A 16618-nucleotide genomic window follows, 5' to 3' on the forward strand; every position below is an offset into this window, starting at 1 on the left:
GTGTCAGATACAAACGCGGGCATGCCTGAAAAAACGCAGGCGTGGCTGGCTGAACGCAGGGCGTGTTCGTGACGTCAAAACAGAAACTAAACAGTCTGCAGTGATCGCTAGCTAGGAGTAAGTCTCGAGCTGCTCAGAAACTGCACAATCTTTTTTTGTAGCAGCGCTGCGATCCTTTCGTTCGCACTTCTGCTAAGCTAAGATACACTCCCAGAGGGCGGCGGCCTAGCGTTTGCACGGCTGCTAAAAACAGCTAGCGAGCGATCAACTCAGAATGAGGGCCATTGTGCCTTATAACCAATGCAAGGAAATGGCACTAATGATTCAATTTTAATGTATGTAGCTCTGATTTATTTCCCCCCCCCCCCCAAGAACGTAATAGCTGCATAATGGGGATAAAGTGCAATCAGGGATATTGCTGGACTTTTCAGGGAGTGAGGGAGATTGCTGCTATTTCAGGAAGTCTCCTGCAGAATGAGGGAGGGAAGGCAACTATGGAATTCTGAGTTGATCGCAGCTGGAACTTTGGGGGTCATTCCGAGTTGTTCGCTCGTTATTTTTTTGTCGCAACGGAGCGAATAGTCGCTAATGCGCATGCGCAATGTCCGCAGTGCGACTGCGCCAAGTAAATTTGCTATGCAGTTAGGAATTTTACTCACGGCATTACAAGGTTTTTTCTTCGTTCTGGTGATCGTAATGTGATTAATAGGAAGTGGGTGTTTCTGGGTGGAAACTGGCCGTTTTATGGGTGTGTGCGAAAAAACGCTACAGTTTCTGGGAAAAACGCGGGAGTGGCTGGAGAAACGGAGGAGTGTCTGGGCGAACGCTGGGTGTGTTTGTGACGTCAAACCAGGAACGACAAGCACTGAACTGATCGCAGATGCCGAGTAAGTCTGGAGCTACTCAGAAACTGCTAAGAAGTGTCTATTCGCAATTCTGCTAATCTTTCGTTCGCAATTTTAATATGCTAAGATTCACTCCCAGTAGGCGGCGGCTTAGCGTGTGCAAAGCTGCTAAAAGCAGCTTGCGAGCGAACAACTCGGAATGACCCCCTTTGTTAGCAGTTGGGCAAAACCATGTGCACTGCAGGGGAGGCAGATGTAACATGTGCAGAGAGAGTTAGATTTGGGTGGGGTGAGTTCAATCTGCAATCTAAATTGCAGTGTAAAAATAAAGCAGACAGTATTTACCCTGCACAGAAACAAAATAACCCACCCAAATCTAACTCTCTCTGCACATGTTATATCTGCACCCCCTGCAGTGCACATGGTTTTGCCCAACTGCTAAAAAATTTCCTGCTGCGATCAACTCCTATTAGAATAGAATTACTCCCTATATTGCATACAATACATGGTAGTACAGTGTACTATGGGGGTCATTCCGAGTTGATCGTAGTTGTGCTAAATTTAGCACAACTACGATCATTCACACTGACATGCGGGGGGACGCCCAGCACAGGGCTATCCCAACCCGCATGTCAGTGCCCCCCCCCCGCAGAAGTGCAAAGGCATCGCACAGCGGCGATGCTTTTGCACTTCAAGAGTAGCTCCCGACCAGCGCAGCTTTAGCGTGCTGGCCAGGAGGTACTTATCACTCCCCGGCCCGCAGCAGCTGTGTGGGGCGGCCCGCCCCCCCATCGGTCCGGCCACGCCTGCGTTGGCCAGACCGTGCCCCCTAAATGGCGGCTTAACGCCGCTGTCCAGCCCCCTCCCGCCCAGCGACCGCCTCTGCCTCAGAGGCGATCGCTAGGCAATGACAGCTGGCATGCGCCGGCACACTGTGGCGCCGGCGCATGCGCAGTTCCGACCCGATCGCTGCGAGAAACTGCAGCGAGCGATCGGGTCGGAATGACCCCCTATATCGCAATCTAGCCAGATAGTGTGCGATATAGTGCAATAGATCACACTGTGTGTACCCAGCTAATGAGAGAGAGAGAAAGAAAGAAAGAAAGAAAGAAAGAAAGAAAGAAAGAAAGAAAGAAAGAAAGAAAGAAAGAAAGAAAGAAAGGAGTAACAGATTCATTATCACAAGAACAGCAAACATAGGGATGTGGTATAACAGATAGACAGTGTCTAGTTAGACAGTCAATAGATAGACACCACATGTTAGACAGTCAAAAGGTCGACATAAAAATGTTCAACATAAAAAATGTAGACAACACTTTTTTGCCATTTTTGGGGTTTGTGTGGATAGTTTTGTCATCTGGGCCCCCCAATTGTATAAAGGCATTTGCCCGCCATGCTTCGGCCATGATAGCTCGCTGCGCTCGCCACAAGGTTTATAACCAGCTCTATGCCGACATGGATAGAGAAGGGATGAAAAAGTCCAAATACATGTCAAATTTTAAAAAAATCCTGTGTCTACCTTTTTTATGTCGACCATTTTCATGTCGACGTTTTGACCCTGCCTACCTTTTATATCTGTGGACATTGTGTACTGTCTACCTTTTTCATGTCGACATTTTGACCCTGTCGACCTAAATGTCTGTCTAACATATGGTGTCTATCTATTGACTGTCTAACTAGACACTGTCTATCTATCATCCGGACATGCAGCATATGTACTACTGTATAGGCAGGGACATTTTATCAGAGAAGGGGTCTCGTGTGCAGACTCTAGGGGGCCCTCCTCTTCATGGCGCAGGTCTCCAAAAACATGTTCCGGAGACAAAATCCCTACTGCGCATGCATTTTGTACTGCGGCTGCAGCTCCGACGCAGGACTCCGGAAAGGTAAGTAATAAAACATGGGTGTAGTGTGGGCCCCGCTAGGCCCAGGGGCCCGCGTGCAGCACACACATTGCACCCATTAGAGAAACGCCAATGACTATATGTCTTGAAATAGCCAAGAGAGCGCTGAGGAGGTCGGCAATCCAGAAAAACATCCGTCCTTTAACATTTCACACTTGGGGGGCCTATGTATCCAATAAAATGTGCGGGCTATTCCCCAAAAGCAACCAAAAGTATTAATTATCCCCTAAATGTACGAAGAAGAGAGTGTAGCAGACGTCTCCGATATCTGACGTGGTCGCTCCATGGGGGTGATTCAGATCTGATCATAGATGGGCTTGATTTAGCACATCTACGATCATTTACTCTGACATGCGGAGGGACGCCCAGCACAGAGCTAGTCCGCCCCGCATGTCAGGCCCGGCACCCCCACCCCCCTGCACAGGTACAAAAACATCGCGCGGCGGCAATACTTTTGCATCTGACAAGTAGCTCCCTACCAGCGCAGCTCCTGCACACTGGCAGGGGGCTCACTGCAGCGGCTACGTGTGACGTCACGCAGCTGCTGCGGCCGACACCCCCAACGGTCCAGACATGCCTCCGTTGTCCGTACCGCGCCCCGCCAACAGCGTTCTAACACAGGCAGAGGCGATTGCACCAGTGGCTGCATCTCACTGGCTGCACATGCGCAGTGCGCCCACCGTTTGTGTGCACTGCGCATAGTAATTCAGACTGCGATTGCTGCTGCAGCGGTGCAGTCTGAATTACCCCCCCCATGTCCGGCAGCAGTCGCGGCACCTATAGGTTTCTATGGTGGCTATGTAGCTGTCAGATTGACCAAGCTTCAGATTGCAAAGAATTCCGGAGCTTGGCCCCGATAGGATAACACCATCTACAGATTTTGCAAAAACTACCTGGAGAGGGTTCCGCCGGAAAAAATCCCCCGCAATGCTGACCGCGCATGTGCAGAACGGCCCCGGTTCCTGATATAGCCATCATTTCCCTTCTTTACACATAGGCTGTCATTCTGAGTTGATCGCACTTAGAAACTTTTTGCTACTCGTGCGATCAGCTTGACGCCGCCTATGGGGGAGTGTATTTTAGCGATCGCTTGTGCAGCCCTGCTATGCTAAAAAAGTTTCCTGCAAAACAAGACCAGGGTCAGACCTACTTACCCTGTGCGACGGATCCAGCGTCGAAGGTCCTGGGATTGACGTTAGACATCCACCCTCCAAACACCTGGACACGCCTGCGTTGAGCAAACACACTGCCCGGTTCAGCTGTCATTCACCGCCGGCTGCCGCAGCATGTGTACGGGCGGCCGGCCGACCGCCCGTACACACCAATATATCGGTAGATATATTGACCGTCAGCTGTGCTGCGGGGCCGACGCGATACGTCTGTGAACGACAGAGTTCACAGACATATCGCCCGTACACACTGGCCGACGGACCCGCGATATATCGGCCAGTGTGTACCCACCTTAACTCCGGAATGCCTACAGCAATTTACACCAAACTTGGTACACATATGACTAACAATCTGGGATCAAACACTGTGGGGGTAACACAGCCACAGACTGAGAGTTATATAGTGGAAGGAGCAGGGTCCCTAGCAGCACAGAGTGTATCAGGAGATGAGTGATGTGTCAGTGAGGACAGGGCTGCATGTGACAGGGGCAGTGACATGATGTGAGGAGGGGAATGGAGGCAGCAGGAAGCCACAGACTGAGAGATATATAGTGGGAAGAGCAGGATCCCCAGCAGCACAGAGTATATCAGGAGGTGAGTGATGTGTCAGTGAGGACAGGGCTGCATGTGACAGGGGCAGTGACATGATGTGAGGAGGGGAATGGAGGCAGCAGGAAGCCACAGACTGAGAGCTATATAGTGGGAGGAGCAGGGTCCCCAGCAGCACAGAGTATATCAGGAGATGAGTGATGTGTCAGTGAGGACAGGGCTGCATGTGACAGGGGCAGTGACATGATGTGAGGAGGGGAATGGAGGCAGCAGGAAGCCACAGACTGAGAGATATATAGTGGGAAGAGCAGGATCCCCAGCAGCACAGAGTATATCAGGAGGTGAGTGATGTGTCAGTGAGGACAGGGCTGCATGTGACAGGGGCAGTGACATGATGTGAGGAGGGGAATGGAGGCAGCAGGAAGCCACAGACTGAGAGCTATATAGTGGGAGGAGCAGGGTCCCCAGCAGCACAGAGTATATCAGGAGATGAGTGATGTGTCAGTGAGGACAGGGCTGCATGTGACAGGGGCAGTGACATGATGTGAGGAGGGGAATGGAGGCAGCAGGAAGCCACAGACTGAGAGATATATAGTGGGAAGAGCAGGATCCCCAGCAGCACAGAGTATATCAGGAGGTGAGTGATGTGTCAGTGAGGACAGGGCTGCATGTGACAGGGGCAGTGACATGATGTGAGGAGGGGAATGGAGGCAGCAGGAAGCCACAGACTGAGAGCTATATAGTGGGAGGAGCAGGGTCCCCAGCAGCACAGAGTATATCAGGAGATGAGTGATGTGTCAGTGAGGACAGGGCTGCATGTGACAGGGGCAGTGACATGATGTGAGGAGGGGAATGGAGGCAGCAGGAAGCCACAGACTGAGAGATATATAGTGGGAAGAGCAGGATCCCCAGCAGCACAGAGTATATCAGGAGGTGAGTGATGTGTCAGTGAGGACAGGGCTGCATGTGACAGGGGCAGTGACATGATGTGAGGAGGGGAATGGAGGCAGCAGGAAGCCACAGACTGAGAGCTATATAGTGGGAGGAGCAGGGTCCCCAGCAGCACAGAGTATATCAGGAGATGAGTGATGTGTCAGTGAGGACAGGGCTGCATGTGACAGGGGCAGTGACATGATGTGAGGAGGGGAATGGAGGCAGCAGGAAGCCACAGACTGAGAGATATATAGTGGGAAGAGCAGGATCCCCAGCAGCACAGAGTATATCAGGAGGTGAGTGATGTGTCAGTGAGGACAGGGCTGCATGTGACAGGGGCAGTGACATGATGTGAGGAGTGGAATGGAGGCAGCAGGAAGCCACAGACTGAGAGTTATATAGTGGGAGGAGCAGGGTCCCCAGCAGCACAGAGTATATCAGGAGATGAGTGATGTGTCAGTGAGGACAGGGCTGCATGTGACAGGGGCAGTGACAAGATGTGAGGAGGGGAATGGAGGCAGCAGGAAGCCACAGACAGAGATATATAGTGGGAGGAGCAGGGTCCGCAGCAGCACAGAGTATATCAGGAGATGAGTGATGTGTCAGTGAGGACAGGGCTGCATGTGACAGGGGCAGTGACATGATGTGAGGAGGGGAATGGAGGCAGTAGGAAGCCACAGACTGAGAGTTATATAGTGGAAGGAGCAGGGTCCCCAGCAGCACAGAGTATATCAGGAGATGAGTGATGTGTCAGTGAGGACAGGGCTGCATGTGACAGGGGCAGTGACATGATGTGAGGAGGGGAATGGAGGCAGTAGGAAGCCACAGACTGAGAGTTATATAGTGGAAGGAGCAGGGTCCCCAGCAGCACAGAGTATATCAGGAGATGAGTGATGTGCCAGTGAGGACAGGGCTGCATGTGACAGGAACAGTGACATGATGTGAGGAGGGGAATGGAGGCAGCAGGAAGCCACAGACTGAGTTATATAGTGGGAGGAGCAGGGTCCGCAGCAGCACAGAGTATATCAGGAGATGAGTGATGTGTCAGTGAGGACAGGGCTGCATGTGACAGGGGCAGTGACATGATGTGAGGAGGGGAATGGAGGCAGTAGGAAGCCACAGACTGAGAGTTATATAGTGGAAGGAGCAGGGTCCCTAGCAGCACAGAGTATATCAGGAGATGAGTGATGTGTCAGTGAGGACAGGGCTGCATGTGACAGGGGCAGTGACATGATGTGAGGAGGGGAATGGAGGCAGTAGGAAGCCACAGACTGAGAGTTATATAGTGGAAGGAGCAGGGTCCCCAGCAGCACAGAGTATATCAGGAGATGAGTGATGTGCCAGTGAGGACAGGGCTGCATGTGACAGGAACAGTGACATGATGTGAGGAGGGGAATGGAGGCAGCAGGAAGCCACAGACTGAGTTATATAGTGGGAGGAGCAGGGTCCGCAGCAGCACAGAGTATATCAGGAGATGAGTGATGTGTCAGTGAGGACAAGGCTGCATGTGACAGGGGCGGTGACATGATGTGAGGAGGGGAATGGAGGCAGCAGAAAGCCACAGACTGAGTTATATAGTGGGAGGAGCAGGGTCCGCAGCAGCACAGAGTATATCAGGAGATGAGTGATGTGTCAGTGAGGACCGGGCTGCATGTGACAGGGGCAGTGACATGATGTGAGGAGGGGAATGGGGGCAGCAGGAAGCCACAGACTGAAAGTTATATAGTAGGAGGAGCAGGGTCCCTTGGGGGACCAAAAAGGGGTCCGGCCACTACACAAAGTGGGTCAGGGAAGGAAGATATGCCTATGTACTAGATCTCCAACCAATGCAAATTACAGCTATTCAACAACTATAATTCTAATTTACATCCTCATCCCGTAGCAAAGCACAGGTATTCAGCTTGTCTATAGATATGATACAAATTAGGGATGGACATTGTTATGTTTACCATCGATGGCTGCTATCAATTGTGAATTGGCAATTGACTATCAATGGCTGGGTACAGATCGCTGTACAGATACCATAGATGGCAAAAGTACAGATTTGCTAAAAAAAAAGACTGCCTGGCGTGGCTGCATTCGCGGCAATGCGTATCAATAGCAGTCCTTTGTTCTGCTACTAATACTGCCATGAAAGACGACATGTAACTACGAGTGGCGGGAGCATACCTTCCACCTACCCATGCCAATAGTGTGCCGCAGACTCCCGCTCCCTATGTAGGGCAGGTGTAGCGTCTATCTCCTGCTGCCTATGACCCCCCCCCCCCATTCCTTGCATACTTTAGGAGGTGCGTGCGTATGTGTGTGTAACACCCTAAAAATATAAATATCTACAGTTATATATATATATATATATATATTTATATTGTAATAAAAATGTAGCTGGCTGAATAGGGAACAATGGTTGTGGGATCTCTCATGAAGGGAAAGCAGCAGTGACCACACAGATGTAATTTAATGGATAAAACAAGCCCCTCATGGAGGTGAGCTGGAGCGTGACACACTGAATACCCCAGCACCACGAGCAGCGGCACGAGCAGGGACTGGAAGGAAACAGACCACTCGCAGCAGGGCGGTTAGAACGGTCCGGCGAGTGCTGCGTAGTGAGCAGGTGACGGACGAAAATGACTGTGTGAGCTTTTGGATGCGGCTGCGAGTTCCCGGTTCCGGGGGCGTGAGACAGAAGACAAGCAGAGAGACCGCAGCGACCAGTGGAGATACCAGCGAGAGGCGGACTGGACTTACCAGGGGCAGAGAGAGATGAGGTGGTGCGAGTAGCAGCAATCAGCTCCCGGCTTCAATACCAAGACAGAGAAGCGGAGTGGCTGACGCCAGTGGTAGGAGTGACCAGTCTAACTCGGGTGACGGTGGACCTACTGGGGTGGCTCCTCCCGAGGATCGGTCCGTTGCCTCGGGGTCTCGCCGTTTAAATCGTCACTGCTACAGTTTCTTTCAATATGCCCACTTTGTTGACACCGATTGCAAATGGGTCTACCTTGGGCATCGAACTTATCCGTTGTTCATCGACCAGACTCACGGGGAAAATCCCAACGTACCCTGCTTCTTCCGCCACGGTCTTGTCGCCATTCTCTGCGGCAGGCTCCAGCTTGTTCCTGCCGGATTTCTTTCACCTCCCGTCCGAGCTCGGACATGTTTTGGACTAGTTCAGTGATCTTATCAGTAAGAAGTCCCATGGGATCATGTCCAGACTGTGCTTGTTGGACCACTGTTTCTTTGGATAGCATGTATTCCACCTTCATAACTTGCCCGATATTTCCTGAGTTTCCATCCTCCAGAGCTTCAGGATCTGTTTCATCTTCAGCATCAATAGTTGGATTAAGGCCAAGAATTTGTAACACCTCCTCCTTGAATTCCGAAAATGAGCACTTTGGATGCTGACGCCTCCACATCCGGAGTTGGGCGCGCATGGCTTCCTCACGGGCCCCTTCAATAAACAAATTAATAAGAGTCTAGTCTTCCTGTACCTCTCCGCTTGAATCCTTGGCCTTTATGGCTCGCATAGCTTCCTGAAGCCCCAGAGCAAAATCCCTCATTGACTCACGTGGTCGCTGTTTTCGAGCATAGAGGCGTCCCTTAAGTTCAGCGATTGTTCGCGAGTCGTAGATGCTGGCTAATTTTAAAAAAATGCTGTCTACTGTTCTCCTCTCTTCGTCCGACCACGCTTTCACTTCGCGGCACGCCGACCCTTTCAACTGGCCAACTACTATTTCTACTTGTTGGGCATCCTTTAATGGATATAGCCGGAACATAGCTTGCATCATATCCCTGAATTCCTTAGATGTACTGGTGCCCGATTTGCGATTATCTCCAGAGAACGTTGGTAGCCACGGCGCTCCAAAATAGTACGGCATCGTGATGGGTGATGATGCTTCCATTGTGGATGTTGCTCCTCTACTGGGTGACGGATTGATTGCGGGTAACAACCTTCGGCCTGATGCCGATGTAGGAGTCTGAGGATTGGACATTATTTATGTGTGTCCGTATCCTGTTCGCTGACGCCAAATTTTTAATTGTGACACCCCAAGTAACTATCTACTTGAATCAGGCATCCGATGAATTACACGCAATAACTGTCGCTCTTTGTTCCAATAAGCTAAAGAACAAGTTTATTCAGGGCAAAATGTCACACTATCATAAATTTTAAGAGACTTCCAAAACACAGTTACAATCAATTGTTATTAGTCTTAAATGTAACACCTGAGAATGGTACAATATTTATTATACTGCTCCGGAACAGGTCATCACTTTCCCAAGGGAGTGGATACCTAAAGAATTTGTTTAGTAAGCATACCGGTTCTTTACTCTATATTTCTCAACATATCAATAGTACCAAATACACCTTTCTATACCGACTTATAAACTTATATCTATATATATATATATATATATATACCTATGCACGGAAGTATCTGAATAAAGCGTTACATCTGACTAAGCAATCAATGGACTACTAACATCTACAGAGTCTATCCTGGTGCTAACAGGTATTATAATGTAGCTCGGCTGGGATATACTTCCTAGTAATCAAATTAGCGTCTTATTTCCAAAGTTGGAACACTAAAGCCGAAGAGGATAAACTGTTTTCCTGAATCTACGCGGTATCTGGATTAAGAGATGGCGCTACTGCATTAGATACTTAAATGGTGCAAACCCGGGATTGGTAGCGCAATTTGGATGTTATTCTGTCCTGTTCATTGAACTCCCTGGATTAAATTTGCGTGTCCGTACGCTATCTTTAATGTATTATGCGCAAACCTGTAGCTATCACTGGAGTACTACTCGAATTCTTGACTCTGGTGAGGTCGCTCAGTATGTTGTTATAGGAGGTGGATAAGCTCTTCTTCCTAGCAGCCGACTCGTAGCTTTCGCTATACTCAACTATATTGCGTTGGGTGGCATCATATCCTGGGGCGGCAGTGGACCTTGAATTAGGCTAGTTAACAGCCCCAACCGGCCTCCGATCAGTAACCAATGTTCCCTGCAGCAGGGGTGAAGGACATTAAGTGTACTCCAATATCAGAGGGGCAATGGCTGTGACGGTGTAACTAAATGCAGCGCTTCACTAGTTACATAACGGAATGGTTGTGCCCACTATACTTTCTCTATTATTAATCAGGGGTGACGAGGGGCTGCATAAAGTCTATATCATTCTTTGGTTATCACTGAGCACTGTCGTAACCAGGCTCTGATCGGCAATACCACTCAAATGTCACTGCATATTTCAAATCATATGTGCATCCCTAAATAGCTGTGGGTTTCCACTGAGGGACTTTGTGGTGCAGGGCTAAGAAAAGTCTATGGCCATACTTCAGCTCCACCCTCCCGGACAGTTTAATTGCTGGCTAGTGTCAATCAGGGGCAGTCGATCCTTCCCCTTGCCTTACTTGGTGATGAGGGCGTCACCCTGTTGCCGTAGCCACCTCCCGAGATAGACTGGTCACTCCTACCACTGGCGTCAGCCACTCCGCTTCTCTGTCTTGGTATTGAAGCCAGGAGCTGATTGCTGCTACTCGCACCACCTCATCTCTCTCTGCCCCTGGTAAGTCCAGTCCGCCTCTCGCTGGTATCTCCGCTGGTCGCTGCGGTCTCTCTGCTTGTCTTCTGTCTCACGCCCCCGGAACCGGTAACTCGCAGCCGCATACAAAAGCTCACACAGCCTGTTTTCGTCCATCACCCGCTCACTAAGCAGCACTCGTCGGACCGTTCTAACCGCCCTGCCGCGAGTGGTCTGTTTCCTTCCAGTCCCTGCTCGTGCCGCTGCTCGTGGTGCTGGGGTATTCAGTGTGTCACGCTCCAGCTCACCTCCATGAGGGGCTTGTTTTATCCATTAAATTACATCTGTGTGGTCACTGCTGCTTTCCCTTCATGAGAGATCCCACAACCATTGTTCCCTATTCAGCCAGCTACATGTGCACTTGCGAATGCCAATGCGATTGAACGCATCCCAAATGTATAAGGACTCATCTTTATTCACCATCAGTCATAAACCATCGCTGATTGAAATCATTGATGGCCATTGGCCATCTCTGATACAAATTGGTAGATATGAGACAGACAGACAGACAGACAGACAGATAAATAATACAGCAATAGACAAGCCACACAGACATAAAAAAAAGCCTTGAGCACACAGTAAGCATAATACATGATTGGTGTAGGCATTTTGCTGTCACAGGTTGTACATTCCACCCTCACAAAGTATCAGGTGCGGCAGCCATCTTGGGTGTGCTGTGTAGGATTACCCTGGGTGGAATAGTCTACATAGAAGACTAGAAGAGATGACACCAAATAGGGTGGTTGCAGCGTCCTAACACTCAGAGCTAGGGTCCCAACAAAACCACCAAGTCCATGTATTTTTCATCCTATCCACAGCCGTACCAGATGAGGCAGCCATGTTGGGCGCACTATGGTGGTTACACTGTGGGAGGTGAGCCATACAAGGGCCAAGTGCATATATGGGAAAACGAACGCCTGTGTAGTAGTATGCTATACCCTGTACACGTGAAGTACCTGATGCCTGTGGTGGAACTATCCGAGGCAACCGTCCTGGGTGCACTAAGTAGGTTGCTTCTGGCAGGGTGTGCAATCAGTGGAGGTACACGCTGTAGGAATAGCACACCTTGGGGTGGAAGTACGCTGTTAGGGAGAGATAACAAAAGCACATGGTAAGAACACATCTGCCGGTAACCAATGAAGGGGGAAAATTGGGATAGCATTATTTTGAGTGTACGGCTTTGGTTTCATTTGCAGAGGCTGAGCACTGAGGCTGAGTGAGGGGCAGTGAGTGCACAACTGATGAGCTACGGTCAAAACCAAGCTGTATCCGGGGCTCTAAATGGTCTCCAGTGTCGGGTTTCTCAGCAATATCATGTAGTACTCATCGCAGCAATACAGCAGTTTCACACAGCAGAATCTTTTAAGTACAGTATGTGCTAAATGTTTTATGAAGCTGGAAATATCAAACTTATATTTCTGTTAGAAATAGAAGCTGTGCACAATTATTAATGTACAGTACAATGAGGGTCATTCCGAGTTGATCGCTAGCTCCCGTTGTTCGCAGCGCAGTGATCAGGCTAAAAATCAGCATTTCTGCGCATGCGTATGCACCGCAATGCGCAGGCGCGTCGTACAGGTACAATGAGCATCGTGGGTTTACACAGACTAACGAACATTCCTGTCGCACGGCCGAACGCAGGAAGATTGACATGAAGGGGGCGTTTCTGGGTGAGAACTGACTGTTTTCAGGGAGTGCTTAGAAAAACGCAAGCGTGGCAGAAAAAATGCAGGCGTGGCTGGGCGTTCGCTGGGCGGGTGTGTGATGGCAAAAGCCGCCCCTCCGTCGTTAGAATCAACGCACACGAAGAGTGACTACAGGGCTGGTCTTGTTTTTCATAAAAATTTTTTGCAGGTGCTCTGCTGCACAAGCGTTCGCACTTCTGCAAAGCGACAATACACTCCCCGGTGGGCGGTGACAATGCGTTTGCACGGCTGCTAAAAACTGCTAGCGAGCTATCAACTCGGAATGACCCACTATGCCTCTGACTCCATTGTTGCTACCCTCACATGGTAGGGTCAGTCAGACACAGGGATGGGGCAGGAGATACCTGTGGGGCAGTGTGTGTGTGTTATACTCAGATATCAGAGTGCGGGGAAGTGATACAGGGATGGGGCAGGAGACACCTGCGGAGCAGTGTGTGTGTGTTATACTCAGATATCAGAGTGCAGGGAAGTGATACAGGGATGGGGCAGGAGACACCTGCGGAGCAGTGTGTGTGTTATACTCAGATATCAGAGTGCGGGGAAGTGATACAGGGATGGGGCAGGAGACACCTGCGGGGCAGTGTGTGTGTTATACTCAGATATCAGAGTGCAGGGAAGTGATACAGGGATGGGGCAGGAGACACCTGCGGGGCAGTGTGTGTGTTATACTCAGATATCAGAGTGCAGGGAAGTGATACAGGGATGGGGCAGGAGACACCTGCGGGGCAGTGTGTGTGTGTTATACTCAGATATCAGAGTGCAGGAAGTGATACAGGGATGGGGCAGGAGATACCTGCGGGGCAGTGTGTGTGTTATACTCAGATATCAGAGTGCGGGGAAGTGATACAGGGATGGGGCAGGAGATACCTGCGGGGCAGTGTGTGTGTTATACTCAGATATCAGAGTGCGGGGAAGTGATACAGGGATGGGGCAGGAGATACCTGCGGGGCAGTGTGTGTGTTATACTCAGATATCAGAGTGCGGGGAAGTGATACAGGGATGGGGCAGGAGATACCTGCGGGGCAGTGTGTGTGTTATACTCAGATATCAGAGTGCAGGGAAGTGATACAGGGATGGGGCAGTGTGTGTGTTATACTCAGATATCAGAGTGCGGGAAGTGATACAGGGATGGGGCAGTGTGTGTGTTATACTCAGATATCAGAGTGCGGGGAAGTGATACAGGGACGGGGCAGGAGATACCTGCGGGGCAGTGTGTGTGTTATACTCAGATATCAGAGTGCGGGGAAGTGATACAGGGATGGGGCAGGAGATACCTGCGGGGCAGTGTGTGTGTGTTATACTCAGATATCAGAGTGCGGGGAAGTGATACAGGGATGGGGCAGGAGATACCTGCGGGGCAGTGTGTGTTATACTCAGATATCAGAGTGCGGGGAAGTGATACAGGGATGGGGCAGGAGATACCTGCGGGGCAGTGTGTGTGTTATACTCAGATATCAGAGTGCGGGGAAGTGATACAGGGATGGGGCAGGAGATACCTGCGGGGCAGTGTGTGTGTTATACTCAGATATCAGAGTGCGGGGAAGTGACACAGGGATGGGGCAGGAGACACCTGCGGGGCAGTGTGTGTGTGTTATACTCAGATATCAGAGTGCGGGAAGTGATACAGGGATGGGGCAGGAGATACCTGCGGGGCAGTGTGTGTGTTATACTCAGATATCAGAGTGCGGGGAAGTGACACAGGGATGGGGCAGGAGACACCTGCGGGGCAGTGTGTGTTATACTCAGATATCAGAGTGCGGGGAAGTGATGCAGGGATGGGGCAGGAGATACCTGCGGGGCAGTGTGTGTTATACTCAGATATCAGAGTGCGGGGAAGTGATACAGGGATGGGGCAGGAGATACCTGCGGGGCAGTGTGTGTGTTATACTCAGATATCAGAGTGCGGGGAAGTGATACAGGGATGGGGCAGGAGATACCTGCGGGGCAGTGTGTGTGTTATACTCAGATATCAGAGTGCGGGGAAGTGATACAGGGATGGGGCAGGAGATACCTGCGGGGCAGTGTGTGTGTTATACTCAGATATCAGAGTGCGGGGAAGTGATACAGGGATGGGGCAGGAGATACCTGCGGGGCAGTGTGTGTGTTATACTCAGATATCAGAGTGCGGGGAAGTGATGCAGGGATGGGGCAGGAGACACCTGCGGGGCAGTGTGTGTGTTATACTCAGATATCAGAGTGCAGGGAAGTGATACAGGGATGGGGCAGGAGATACCTGCGGGGCAGTGTGTGTGTTATACTCAGATATCAGAGTGCGGGGAAGTGATACAGGGATGGGGCAGGAGATACCTGCGGGGCAGTGTGTGTGTTATACTCAGATATCAGAGTGCGGGGAAGTGATGCAGGGATGGGGCAGGAGATACCTGCGGGGCAGTGTGTGTTATACTCAGATATCAGAGTGCGGGGAAGTGATACAGGGATGGGGCAGGAGATACCTGCGGGGCAGTGTGTGTGTTATACTCAGATATCAGAGTGCGGGGAAGTGATGCAGGGATGGGGCAGGAGATACCTGCGGGGCAGTGTGTGTGTTATACTCAGATATCAGAGTGCGGGGAAGTGATGCAGGGATGGGGCAGGAGATACCTGCGGGGCAGTGTGTGTTATACTCAGATATCAGAGTGCGGGGAAGTGATACAGGGATGGGGCAGGAGATACCTGCGGGGCAGTGTGTGTGTTATACTCAGATATCAGAGTGCGGGGAAGTGATGCAGGGATGGGGCAGGAGATACCTGCGGGGCAGTGTGTGTGTTATACTCAGATATCAGAGTGCGGGGAAGTGATGCAGGGATGGGGCAGGAGATACCTGCGGGGCAGTGTGGGTTATACTCAGATATCAGAGTGCGGGGAAGTGATGCAGGGATGGGGCAGGAGACACCTGCGGGGCAGTGTGTGTGTTATACTCAAATATCAGAGTGCGGGGAAGTGATGCAGGGATGGGGCAGGAGACACCTGCGGGGCAGTGTGTGTGTTATACTCAGATATCAGAGTGCAGGGAAGTGATACAGGGATGGGGCAGGAGATACCTGCGGGGCAGTGTGTGTGTTATACTCAGATATCAGAGTGCGGGGAAGTGATACAGGGATGGGGCAGGAGATACCTGCGGGGCAGTGTGTGTGTTATACTCAGATATCAGAGTGCGGGGAAGTGATGCAGGGATGGGGCAGGAGATACCTGCGGGGCAGTGTGGGTTATACTCAGATATCAGAGTGCGGGGAAGTGATGCAGGGATGGGGCAGGAGACACCTGCGGGGCAGTGTGTGTGTTATACTCAAATATCAGAGTGCGGGGAAGTGATGCAGGGATGGGGCAGGAGACACCTGCGGGGCAGTGTGTGTGTTATACTCAGATATCAGAGTGCAGGGAAGTGATACAGGGATGGGGCAGGAGATACCTGCGGGGCAGTGTGTGTGTGTTATACTCAGATATCAGAGTGCGGGGAAGTGATGCAGGGATGGGGCAGGAGATACCTGCGGGGCAGTGTGTGTTATACTCAGATATCAGAGTGCGGGGAAGTGATACAGGGATGGGGCAGGAGATACCTGTGGGGCAGTGTGTGTGTTATACTCAGATATCAGAGTGCGGGGAAGTGACACAGGGATGGGGCAGGAGATACCTGCGGGGCAGTGTGTATGTTATACTCAGATATCAGAGTGCAGGGAAGTGATACAGGGATGGGGCAGGAGATACCTGCGGGGCAGTGTGTGTGTTATACTCAGATATCAGAGTGCAGGGAAGTGATACAGGGATGGGGCAGGAGATACCTGCGGGGCAGTGTGTGTGTGTTATACTCAGATATCAGAGTACGGGGAAGTGATACAGGGATGGGGCAGGAGATACCTGCGGGACAGTGTGTGTGTTATACTCAGATATCAGAGTGCAGGGAAGTGATACAGGGATGGGGCAGGAGATACCTGCGGAG

General features: G+C 50.9%; 1 long non-coding RNA gene across 1 annotated transcript in view; it reads right to left on the reverse strand.

Annotated features, from left to right (window-relative positions):
• Window positions 1–11937: 11937 nt before the first annotated feature.
• The window catches only part of LOC135058253 (uncharacterized), a 59143-nt gene continuing 54462 nt past the window's right edge, over window positions 11938–16618 (reverse strand). Inside the window, exon 4 of the long non-coding RNA XR_010244708.1 lies at window positions 11938–12057. This is a non-coding gene — a long non-coding RNA (uncharacterized LOC135058253). The remainder of the gene's footprint in view (window positions 12058–16618) is intronic.

The sequence above is a fragment of the Pseudophryne corroboree genome, chromosome 3 (assembly GCF_028390025.1).
Source record: "Pseudophryne corroboree isolate aPseCor3 chromosome 3, aPseCor3.hap2, whole genome shotgun sequence".
Classification (NCBI taxonomy): Eukaryota; Metazoa; Chordata; class Amphibia; order Anura; family Myobatrachidae; genus Pseudophryne; species Pseudophryne corroboree.